The sequence below is a fragment of the Somniosus microcephalus genome, chromosome 16 (genome assembly GCF_052327205.1).
Source record: "Somniosus microcephalus isolate GS21.2 chromosome 16, FLI_Smic_1.0, whole genome shotgun sequence".
Lineage (NCBI taxonomy): Eukaryota > Metazoa > Chordata > Chondrichthyes > Squaliformes > Somniosidae > Somniosus > Somniosus microcephalus.
Genome location: NC_141002.1, coordinates 4,404,035 through 4,416,902, shown reverse-complemented (window position 1 = coordinate 4,416,902; position 12,868 = coordinate 4,404,035). Strand labels below are relative to the sequence as shown.

Sequence of the window (12,868 nt, the reverse complement as noted above, 5' to 3'; positions counted from 1 at the left end):
GGGAGGGGTATCAGAGGGGGGACCGCACTGTGTGGGGGGTGGGGTATCAGAGGGGGAGACCGCACTGTGCGGGGGGTGGGGTATCAGAGGGGGAGACCGCACTGTGCGGGGGGTGGGTATCAGAGGGGGAGACCGCACTCTTTGAGTGGAGGTGGGGTTTTTGGATGAAGGACCAGGGATCATTGGTGCAATGTTTGAACATGTGGATCCATCCGCAGTAATGGAGAGTTTCTTTGAAAGAAAATGAGCCAACAAACTGGGCGACCGTATCTCAGAGCCAGCACGCTCAGGGCGTTAACTGATACTCAAACCCCAGGCTGTCTAGCTGAGCTGGTGTCAGGGATGGCCAATTTGACCGGGGATTCGGGCAAACCGGTTACTAACTGTAGGCCTGGGCTCGCGTTACACATTACGTGGGGACCCTCATGTCTCCAGACAAGGACTTCTGGTGATGCCGTTTATGTGATAATTTTAAGCCGGATGGTGAATCCCCACTGCTCACTGTCTCCCAGTCAGTGAATCCCCACTGCTCACTGTCTCCCAGTCAGTGAATCCCCACTGCTCACTGTCTCCCAGTCAGTGAATCCCCACTGCTCACTGTCTCCCAGTCAGTGAATCCCCACTGCTCACCGTCTCCCAGACAGTGAATCCCCACTGCTCACCGTCTCCCAGACAGTGAATCCCCACTGCTCACCGTCTCCCAGTGAATAGCCACTGCTCACCGTCTCCCAGACAGTGAATCCCCACTGCTCACCGTCTCCCAGTCAGTGAATCCCCACTGCTCACTGTCTCCCAGACAGTGAATCCCCACTGCTCACCGTCTCCCAGTGAATCCCCACTGCTCACCGTCTCCCAGACAGTGAATCCCCACTGCTCGCCGTCTCCCAGTGAACCCCCACTGCTCACCGTCTCCCAGTGAATCCCCACTGCTCACCGTCTCTCAGACAGTGAATTCCCACTGCTCAAGGTCTCCCAGTGAATTCCCACTGCTCACTGTCTCCCAGACAGTGAATCCCCACTGCTCACCGTCTCCCAGTGAATCCCCACTGCTCACCGTCTCCCAAACAGTGAATCCCCACTGCTCACCGTCTCCCAGACAGTGAATCCCCACTGTTCACTGTCTCCCAGACAGTGAATCCCCACTGCTTACCGTCTCCCAGACAATGAATCCCCACTGCTCACCGTCTCGCAGACAGTGAATCCCCACTGCTCACCGTCTCCCAGTGAATCCCCACTGCTCACTGTCTCCCAGTCAGTGAATCCCCACTGCTCACTGTCTCCCAGACAGTGAATCCCCACTGCTCACTGTCTCCCAGACAGTGAATCCCCACTGCTCACTGTCTCCCTGTCAGTGAATCCCCACTGCTCACTGTCTCCCAGACAGTGAATCCCCACTGCTCACTGTCTCCCAGACAGTGAATCCCCACTGCTCACGGTCTCCCAGACAGTGAATCCCCACTGCTCACGGTCTCCCAGACAGTGAATCCCCACTGCTCACCGTCTCCCAGACAGTGAATCCCCACTGCTCGCCGTCTCCCAGACAGTGAATCCCCACTGCTCACTGTCTCCCAGTGAATCCCCACTGCTCACTGTCTCCCAGTCAGTGAATCCCCACTGCTCACTGTCTCCCAGACAGTGAATCCCCACTGCTCACTGTCTCCCAGTGAATCCCCACTGCTCACCGTCTCCCAGTCAGTGAATCCCCACTGCTCACCGTCTCCCAGACAGTGAATCCCCACTGCTCACCGTCTCCCAGACAGTGAATCCCCACTGCTCACCGTCTCCCAGACAGTGAATCCCCACTGCTCACCGTCTCCCAGACAGTGAATCCCCACTGCTCACCGTCTCCCAGACATTGAATCCCCACTGCTCACAGTCTCCGAGTCAGTGAATCCCCACTGCTCACTGTCTCCCAGACAGTGAATCCCCACTGCTCACTGTCTCCCAGACAGTGAATCCCCACTGCTCACAGTCTCCCAGACAGTGAATCACCACTGCTCACTGTCTCCCAGACAGTGAATCCCCACTGCTCACCGTCTCCCTGTCAGGGAATGGCCAGGGGCCATGAGGGAAGATGAATGCAGCCGCTCCGCAAGCCCTCAGCCGGCGAAGCCAACAAACACTAAGAAGAACAACCATGGAGACTGCATGAATAAAGATAATTTTTTATTGCACAAAAATGAAAAGCCCTTCCCACATGAATCCCCAAAAACAATAAACGGGCCCCACAAAAAGCCCAACAAACGACTCACTCCCACAAACTGGGGAGGAGCCACTCCACCTTTATTCAAACCGGGCCTCAACGTCGGCCTAACGCAAAAAATAAGCCCTCCAAAAGCACAACCATGGGCAAAATAAAGATGGCCACCGCCATATTAAAGGAAAGCTGCCCACACCCTCTACTGAGTGGCCCGCGAGGGCGAGACCTTGGCCAGCTGCCTGCTGCTCCTTCGCAAGCTCTGCCCAGTGGCTGCTGCGAGGCTGGGGGAAGGCGCCTGAGGCTCAGATGCCCTTCCGCCAGATGCCGCTGGGGGGCGGCCTACACGGCGTTTGGGCCTCGAGGGGCCGTCTGCTGAGTGGCGCACCTGAGCCTGGCCACCATCAGCTGCAGCCGCTTGCCGTTGACGCCCCAGAGGGGGAATGGCGGCGACGGATGGCGCAATGTGGGCCAGCTGGCGTCTGGGATGCGCTGGCTGGTGCTGTGGCGCGGTGGCACTCGGCCGGGCCCGCACTGCAGGATCCGCAGCAATCAGCCGACGGGCGGCTTGCTGGGATGGTCCAGCGCGGCGCCTGCCCTGGCGATGCCTGCCTGAGACAGCGCGTGTGGCAGCAGTGAGTGGCCCTGTGGTCCTGGTGTGCGCGCGCATCACATCCGCCAGGGTCTTGACGGCATCAGTCAGCATGCGGCCACTCGCGGCAGTTGCTGCCCCGAACTCGCGCACACTGGTCGCCAGCGACTCGATGGCCTCAGGCATGCGCCCCACCACGCTCATGAGCTCCGTGTGGCGCCGGTCCGAGTCGTCGGCCATCTTATCCAGCTTCCGCACCTCCTCCGAAGTGAAGGTGTCCGGACTGGAGTCGCGACTCTCCCGCTGGGGAGGAGGGGGCCGAACTAGGGGACCCTTGCCGCGTTGGTGACGGCGAGTGTGCCGAGCAGCAGCACTCCCCTCTGATCCTTCCCCCCTTTGGGGGGAAGGCCGCGGGCCACGCGCACGGCTGCTGGGTGGCTGGACGCCACTGGTCCCAGAAGCTGCATTGCCCTGCGACAGTTCCTCCAGGCACTCGTCCAGTGAGGAGGTGTCAAGCATTTCCTCCTCTCCTGCGGGACGTGACTGTTCCCCCGAAGGTCCGGCTTGCTCCTCCTCCTCCTCCTGGTCGGAGGTGCTGTCACTGGCAGCTTCAGGGTCCTGGTCGTCACCAGCTGAAAGCAGGAATGCACAAGAGTAGCTTCAGAGTGAGGAGACGGCGTCAGCGAGGGAGTTAGGACTGGTGGGATTCAGCGCATTGGTGGGACAGTGGCAAAGGAGGTAGCTCGGATGGGCCAGTGCGACGCGAGAGGGCCAAAAGGCGAGGTCCTTACCATTGCCGGGCAGTGGAGGGTCGGATACACCGCACGCTGTGGGGACAATCACACGGGCTCCCATGAGCATACACACGCGCTCCTCCAGCCGAGTGAGCTTCTGCAGCTTGGCGCGGCCACCCCTGGCACGGGCCTGGCGATTAAACGCTACTTTAGCCTGCAAGAGAAAGGACGGGCTGTAAGTGAGCAGTGAAGCCCTGATGTAGTGTGCACTGCCTCCCATGGTGGAATAGCTTGGACAGAGTGAAGCCCTGATGTAGTGTGCACTGCCTCCCATGGTGGAATAGCTTGGACAGAGTGAAGCCCTGATGTAGTGTGCACTGCCTCCCATGGTGGAATAGCTTGGACAGAGTGAAGCCCTGATGTAGTGTGCACTGCCTCCCATGGTGGAATAGCTTGGACAGAGTGAAGCCCTGATGTAGTGTGCACTGCTTCCCATGGTGGAATAGCTTGGACAGAGTGAAGCCCTGATGTACTGTGCACTGCCTCCCATGGTGGAATAGCTTGGACAGAGTGAAGCCCTGATGTACTGTGCACTGCCTCCCATGGTGGAATAGCTTGGCCAAAGTGTAGAGTGCCGAATGGCCATTTGATGCTCATGACTGTCCCAATGCTGCTGGCTGAGGGCTGGCCAATAGGACTTTCAGGTCCCTTTGCCCATCATGTCAGGTGTACATGCAAGAATGAGGAGGAGACTGGAAAGGCTACTCACCTTCACAATCCTGGTCAGATCGTTGTATTTCTTACGGCATTGTTTGTGGGTCCTGGGGGCCTCGCCGGTGAACGTCACCCTCTGGGCGATCTGCTTCCAGGCTTTGGTGTAGTCATGGTGGGTTGGATTCCTCCCACTCTCTGGAAACAAGATCTTGCGCCTCACCTCCAGAGCTGTGACCATTATGTCCAGATCACCCTCTGAGAAGCGCAGGGCACGCTGACGGGCCTTCTCTGGCGTTGCCATGACTCCCTGGGGCTGAGCAGCAGTGTTGAGGCCTCTTTGCAAGGCTGCAGTGTGCAGGGCGTGGCAGCAGACCAATTCGTCCCTTCCCCCTTTAAGAGCTGGTCGGCACCACGGGGTCTGCTGTCAGTGCAAAAATGACCGCACCCGTGCTGCGCCCCGCCTGGGCGCTATCCCTCTGGACCGCCGGCTTAGCGCCTAAAGGTAGGAGTGGAACGCCTCTTTTAGCGCTCCACCACTCTCTTAGGGCGAAGCCACTGAATTTCCGGCAACGGGGCGCTACTTTGGGGCGGGCGCTAACTTCGGGCGGGCGCTAAGGTTAGCGCCCCAAAACTGTCTATACTGAAAATCTAGCCCTGAGACTCTCGTGTAACTGAAGCACATCATGACCAATCAAAATATCCGCACAGAGATTAGGCAAAACAGATAGGCGTATATCAGTATACGTATTACCTAGAAGAATCAATTTCACAAGGCAGCAACCAGCTACTTGTGAAGTGAGAGTCATCTGAGCCATACACACCTGATAGGAAACAGGCAAAATTTTCAAATGCTTCTCCTTTGCAAACTGAAGACTTATAAAACTCTCGGTACTGCCCGTATCTATAAGGGCCTTCACTTCCAACCCATTAACTTGGGCCGTAACTATAGCTTTGTTTAGGCCATGAGCAAATGCAGCAGAAATTGATGAAATAAACGCCCTATCTAAAGGCTGAATAGTCACAGAGGAGGTAATTGAACCTGATGATTTACACACACGTGCGTAATGACCTCTCTTGCCGCATTTACTACACACAGCCTCCCGAGCAGGACACTTCAGACGAGGGTGCCGGACGTTCCCACAAAAATAACACTTCTGAATCCTAGAGGCAACAGCCGCTGAAGTAGAAACTGTTTCAGAATCTAGTAAACCACTCCTATTAAGTCCACATAATTCCTTTTCATCCAGAACTGCCGAAACCACAGTCACAGGCCGATTAAAAAGAGCATAAGAATCCGAACTTCTCTGAGCCACATCCAATGTAGAAGCTTGCTCAAAAGCACTCTTAAGATCCAAAGTCTTATTTTCTAACAACCGCTGACGAATTGATCTAGACAGTAATCCATTAATAAAAGCATCCCGTACCGATTCTTCCTTATATTCTTCAGCCGTCACGGCCTTATAATTATAGTTAACACTAAGGCACCGAAGTGCTTGTAAATAAGTATCCAAAGATTCTTCCACCTGCTGCCTACGGGCAGATAGAAGGTGACGTGCAAATACCTCATTCTTTGGTTTAACAAAAATCTTTTCCAATGTAGAAATAGCCACTTCGTAAGTTTTACAGTCCAAAATATACTTATACACATCCGGAGCAATGTAGTTGATCAGCATATTCAGCTTATTTAGAGACTCTTGATCCAACACGCCCAAAAAGTTTTTAAATGTACAATACCAATGTTTCCATTTATCATCCACTCCTGCAGAATTAGGGTCAGCATTGAATCGTTCTGGTTGAAGATATCGCTCCATTCTGACATAAAGTTAATAAATTGAAATAAAGAATAGATTTGCCTTTCTAATCTAGGCTTTATTAACTTAAAAATCCTGTAGCACATCTTCAACACCCAGTCCCAACTAAAGGCTGGAAAGAACTGAATTTAAGATGGCCACCACAAATCACATGACATCAACTACCAATGAGATTACAGCATATATCCCAAGGCAGGAAACAAACAACCAATCACAACACTTCTTACTAAACATAAAGAATAATCACCACAGGGGGTATCAGAGGGGGAGACCGCACTGTGTGTGGGGGTGGTATCAGAGGGGGAGACCGGACTGTGTCGGGGGGGGGAGGGTATCAGAGGGGGAGACCGCACTGTGTGGGGGGGGGAGGGTATCAGAGGGGGAGACCGCACTGTTTGGGGGGGGGGGTATCAGAGGGGGGGGACCGCACTGTGTGGGGGTTGGTATCAGAGGGGGAGACCGCACTGTGCAGGGGGGGATATCAGAGGAGGAGACCGCACTGTGTGGGGCGGGGGGTATCAGAGGGGAGACCGCACTGTGTAGGGGGGTGGGTATCAGAGAGGGAGACCGCACTGTGTGTGGCGGGGGAGGGTATCAGAGGGGGAGACGGCACTGTGTGGGGGAGGGGGGGTATCAGAGGGTGAGACCGCACTGTGCGGGGGTGGGGTATCAGAGAGGGAGACCGCACTGTGTGTGGGGGGGAGGGTATCAGAGGGGGAGACGGCACTGTGTGGGGCAGGGGGGGTATCAGAGGGGGAGACCGCACTGTGTGTGGGGGGGGTATCAGAGGGGGAGACCGCACTGTGCGGGGGGGGAGGGTATCAGAGGGGGGAGACCGCAGTGTGTGGGGGGTGGTATCAGAGGGGGAGACCGCACTGTGTGGGGGGGGGGTATCAGAGGGGGAGACTGCATTGTGTGGGGGGGGAGGGTATCAGAGGGTGAGACCGCACTGTGTGGGGGGGAGGGTATCAGAGGGTGAGACTGCACTGTGTGGGGGGCGGGGTATCAGAGGGGGAGACCGCACTGTGTGGGGGGAGGGTATCAGAGGGGGGAGACCGCAGTGTGTGGGGGGTGGGGTATCAGAGGGGGAGACCGCACTGTGCGGGGGTGGGGTATCAGAGGGGGGACCGCACTGTGTGGGGGGTGGGGTATCAGAGGGTGAGACCGCACTGTGCGGGGGGTGGGTATCAGAGGGGGAGACCGCACTGTGTGGGGGGTGGGTATCAGAGGGGGAGACCGCACTGTGTGGGGGGTGGGGTATCAGAGGGGGAGACCGCACTGTGCGGGGGTGGGGTATCAGAGGGGGAGACCGCACTGTGCGGGGGTGGGGTATCAGAGGGGGGACCGCACTGTGCGGGGGGTGGGTATCAGAGGGGGGACCGCACTGTGCGGGGGTGGGGTATCAGAGGGGGGACCGCACTGTGTGGGGGGTGGGGTATCAGAGGGTGAGACCGCACTGTGCGGGGGTGGGGTATCAGAGGGGGGACCGCACTGTGTGGGGGGTGGGTATCAGAGGGGGGACCGCACTGTGTCGGGGGTGGGGTATCAGAGGGGGAGACCGCACTGTGTGGGGGTGGGGTATCAGAGGGGGAGACCGCACTGTGCGGGGGTGGGGTATCAGAGGGGGAGACCGCACTGTGCGGGGGGTGGGGTATCAGAGGGGGGACCGCACTGTGTGGGGGGTGGGGTATCAGAGGGGGAGACCGCACTGTGTGGGGGGTGGGGTATCAGAGGGGGGACCGCACTGTGTGGGGGGTGGGGTATCAGAGGGGGAGACCGCACTGTGTGGGGGGTGGGGTATCAGAGGGGGAGACCGCACTGTGTGGGGGGTGGGTATCAGAGGGTGAGACCGCACTGTGCGGGGGTGGGGTATCAGAGGGGGAGACCGCACTGTGCGGGGGTGGGGTATCAGAGGGGGGACCGCACTGTGTGGGGGGTGGGGTATCAGAGGGGGAGACCGCACTGTGCGGGGGTGGGGTATCAGAGGGGGACCGCACTGTGCGGGGGTGGGGTATCAGAGGGGGGACCGCACTGTGCGGGGGTGGGGTATCAGAGGGGGGACCGCACTGTGTGCGGGGTGGGGTATCAGAGGGGGAGACCGCACTGTGCGGGGGTGGGGTATCAGAGGGTGAGACCGCACTGTGCGGGGGTGGGGTATCAGAGGGGAGACGGCACTGTGCGCGGGAGGGGTATCAGAGGGGGGACCGCACTGTGTGGGGGGTGGGGTATCAGAGGGGGAGACCGCACTGTGCGGGGGGTGGGGTATCAGAGGGGGAGACCGCACTGTGCGGGGGGTGGGTATCAGAGGGGGAGACCGCACTGTGCGGGGGGTGGGTATCAGAGGGGGAGACCGCACTCTTTGAGTGGAGGTGGGGTTTTTGGATGAAGGACCAGGGATCATTGGTGCAATGTTTGAACATGTGGATCCATCCGCAGTAATGGAGAGTTTCTTTGAAAGAAAATGAGCCAACAAACTGGGCGACCGTATCTCAGAGCCAGCACGCTCAGGGCGTTAACTGATACTCAAACCCCAGGCTGTCTAGCTGAGCTGGTGTCAGGGATGGCCAATTTGACCGGGGATTCGGGCAAACCGGTTACTAACTGTAGGCCTGGGCTCGCGTTACACATTACGTGGGGACCCTCATGTCTCCAGACAAGGACTTCTGGTGATGCCGTTTATGTGATAATTTTAAGCCGGATGGTGAATCCCCACTGCTCACTGTCTCCCAGTCAGTGAATCCCCACTGCTCACTGTCTCCCAGTCAGTGAATCCCCACTGCTCACTGTCTCCCAGTCAGTGAATCCCCACTGCTCACTGTCTCCCAGTCAGTGAATCCCCACTGCTCACTGTCTCCCAGACAGTGAATCCCCACTGCTCACCGTCTCCCAGTGAATCCCCACTGCTCACCGTCTCCCAAACAGTGAATCCCCACTGCTCACCGTCTCCCAGACAGTGAATCCCCACTGTTCACTGTCTCCCAGACAGTGAATCCCCACTGCTTACCGTCTCCCAGACAATGAATCCCCACTGCTCACCGTCTCGCAGACAGTGAATCCCCACTGCTCACCGTCTCCCAGACAGTGAATCCCCACTGCTCACCGTCTCCCAGTGAATCCCCACTGCTCACTGTCTCCCAGTCAGTGAATCCCCACTGCTCACTGTCTCCCAGACAGTGAATCCCCACTGCTCACTGTCTCCCAGACAGTGAATCCCCACTGCTCACTGTCTCCCAGACAGTGAATCCCCACTGCTCACTGTCTCCCAGACAGTGAATCCCCACTGCTCACTGTCTCCCAGACAGTGAATCCCCACTGCTCACGGTCTCCCAGACAGTGAATCCCCACTGCTCACGGTCTCCCAGACAGTGAATCCCCACTGCTCACCGTCTCCCAGACAGTGAATCCCCACTGCTCGCCGTCTCCCAGACAGTGAATCCCCACTGCTCACTGTCTCCCAGTGAATCCCCACTGCTCACTGTCTCCCAGTCAGTGAATCCCCACTGCTCACTGTCTCCCAGACAGTGAATCCCCACTGCTCACTGTCTCCCAGTGAATCCCCACTGCTCACCGTCTCCCAGTCAGTGAATCCCCACTGCTCACCGTCTCCCAGACAGTGAATCCCCACTGCTCACCGTCTCCCAGACAGTGAATCCCCACTGCTCACCGTCTCCCAGACAGTGAATCCCCACTGCTCACCGTCTCCCAGACAGTGAATCCCCACTGCTCACCGTCTCCCAGACATTGAATCCCCACTGCTCACAGTCTCCGAGTCAGTGAATCCCCACTGCTCACTGTCTCCCAGACAGTGAATCCCCACTGCTCACTGTCTCCCAGACAGTGAATCCCCACTGCTCACAGTCTCCCAGACAGTGAATCACCACTGCTCACTGTCTCCCAGACAGTGAATCCCCACTGCTCACCGTCTCCCAGACAGTGAATCCCCACTGCTCACCGTCTCCCAGACAGTGAATCCCCAGTGCTCACCGTCTCCCAGACAGTGAATCCCCACTGCTCACCGTCTCCCAGTGAATAGCCACTGCTCACCGTCTCCCAGACAGTGAATCCCCACTGCTCACCGTCTCCCAGTCAGTGAATCCCCACTGCTCACTGTCTCCCAGACAGTGAATCCCCACTGCTCACCGTCTCCCAGTGAATCCCCACTGCTCACCGTCTCCCAGACAGTGAATCCCCACTGCTCGCCGTCTCCCAGTGAACCCCCACTGCTCACCGTCTCCCAGTGAATCCCCACTGCTCACCGTCTCTCAGACAGTGAATTCCCACTGCTCACGGTCTCCCAGTGAATTCCCACTGCTCACTGTCTCCCAGACAGTGAATCCCCACTGCTCACCGTCTCCCAGTGAATCCCCACTGCTCACCGTCTCCCAGACAGTGAATCCCCACTGCTCACCGTCTCCCAGACAGTGAATCCCCACTGCTCACTGTCTCCCAGACAGTGAATCCCCACTGCTCACTGTCTCCCAGACAGTGAATCCCCACTGCTCACCGTCTCCCAGACAGTGAATCCCCACTGCTCACCGTCTCCCAGACAGTGAATCCCCACTGCTCACCGTCTCCCAGTGAATCCCCACTGCTCACCGTCTCCCAGACAGTGAATCCCCACTGCTCGCCGTCTCCCAGTGAACCCCCACTGCTCACCGTCTCCCAGTGAATCCCCACTGCTCACCGTCTCTCAGACAGTGAATTCCCACTGCTCACGGTCTCCCAGTGAATTCCCACTGCTCACTGTCTCCCAGACAGTGAATCCCCACTGCTCACCGTCTCCCAGTGAATCCCCACTGCTCACCGTCTCCCAGACAGTGAATCCCCACTGCTCACCGTCTCCCAGACAGTGAATCCCCACTGCTCACTGTCTCCCAGACAGTGAATCCCCACTGCTCACTGTCTCCCAGACAGTGAATCCCCACTGCTCACCGTCTCCCAGACAGTGAATCCCCACTGCTCACCGTCTCCCAGACAGTGAATCCCCACTGCTCACCGTCTCCCAGTGAATCCCCACTGCTCACCGTCTCCCAGACAGTGAATCCCCACTGCTCACCGTCTCCCAGTGAATCCCCACTGCTCACTGTCTCCCAGACAGTGAATTCCCACTGCTCGCCGTCTCCCAGTGAATCCCCACTGCTCACTGTCTCCCAGACAGTGAATCCCCATTGCTCACCATCTCCCAGTGAATCCCCACTGCTCACTGTCTCCCAGACAGTGAATCCCCATTGCTCACCATCTCCCAGTGAATCCCCACTGCTCACTGCCTCCCAGTCGGTGAATCCCCACTGCTCACCGTCTCCCAGACAGTGAATCCCCACTGCTCACTGTCTCCCAGACAGTGAATCCCCACTGCTCACCGTCTCCCAGACAGTGAATCCCCACTGTTCACCGTCTCCCAGACGGTGAATCCCCACTGCTCACCGTCTCCCAGACGGTGAATCCCCACTGCTCACCTTCTCCCAGACAGTGAATCCCCACTGCTCACCGTCTCCCAGTGAATCCCCACTGCTCACCGTCTCCCAGTCAGTGAATCCCCACTGCTCACCGTCTCCCAGACAGTGAATCCCCACTGCTCACCGTCTCCCAGAGAGTGAATCCCCACTGCTCACCATCTCCCAGTGAATCCCCACTGCTCACCGTCTCCCTGACAGTGAATCCCCACTGCTCACCGTCTCCCAGTGAATCCCCACTGCTCACTGTCTCCCAGACAGTGAATCCCCACTGCTCACTGTCTCCCAGACAGTGAATTCCCACTTCTCACTGTCTCCCAGACAATGAATCCCCACTGCTCACCGTCTCCCAGTGAATCCCCACTGCTCACCGTCTCCCAGACAGTGAATCCCCACTGCTCACCGTCTCCCAGACAGTGAATCCCCACTGCTCACCGTCTCCCAGACAGTGAATCCCCACTGCTCACCGTCTCCCAGACAGTGAATCCCCACTGCCCACCGTCTCCCAGTGAATCCCCGCTGCTCACCGTCTCCCAGTGAATCCCCACTGCGCACCGTCTCCCAGACAGTGAATCCCCACTGCTCACCGTCTCCCAGACAGTGAATCCCCACTGCTCACCGTCTCCCAGACAGTGAATCCCCAGTGCTCACCGTCTCCCAGACAGTGAATCCCCACTGCTCACTGTCTCCCAGACAGTGAATCCCCACTGCTCACCGTCTCCCAGTCAGTGAATCCCCACTGCTCACCGTCTCCCAGACCGTGAATCCCCACTGCTCACTGTCTCCCAGACAGTGAATCCCCACTGCTCACCGTCTCCCAGTGAATCTCCACTGCTCACCGTCTCCCAGACAGTGAATCCCCACTGCTCACCGTCTCCCAGTGAATCCCCACTGCTCACTGTCTCCCAGACAGTGAATTCCCACTGCTCGCCGTCTCCCAGTGAATCCCCACTGCTCACCGTCTCCCAGACAGTGAATCCCCATTGCTCACCATCTCCCAGTAAATCCCCACAGCTCACTGTCTCCTAGTCAGTGAATCCCCACTGCTCACTGTCTCCCAGACAGTGAATCCCCACTGCTCACCGTCTCCCAGACAGTGAATCACCACTGCTCACCGTCTCCCAGTCAGTGAATCCCCACTGCTCACCGTCTCCCAGTGAATCCCCACTGCTCACTGTCTCCCAGACAGTGAATCCCCACTGCTCACCGTCTCCCAGTGAATCCCCACTGCTCACTGTATCCCAGACAGTGAATTCCCACTGCTCGCCGTCTCCCAGTGAATCCCCACTGCTCACTGTCTCCCAGTCAGTGAATCCCCACTGCTCACTGTCTCCCAGACAGTGAATCCCCACTGCTCACCGTCTCTC

At 57.9% G+C, this 12,868-nt stretch overlaps 1 protein-coding gene across 4 annotated transcripts in view; it reads left to right on the top strand.

Annotated features, from left to right (window-relative positions):
* mical3a (microtubule associated monooxygenase, calponin and LIM domain containing 3a) overlaps positions 1-12,868 on the top strand; it is a 706,722-nt gene that overhangs the window by 470,775 nt on the left and 223,079 nt on the right. The gene's annotated exons all lie outside the window — the stretch shown is intronic.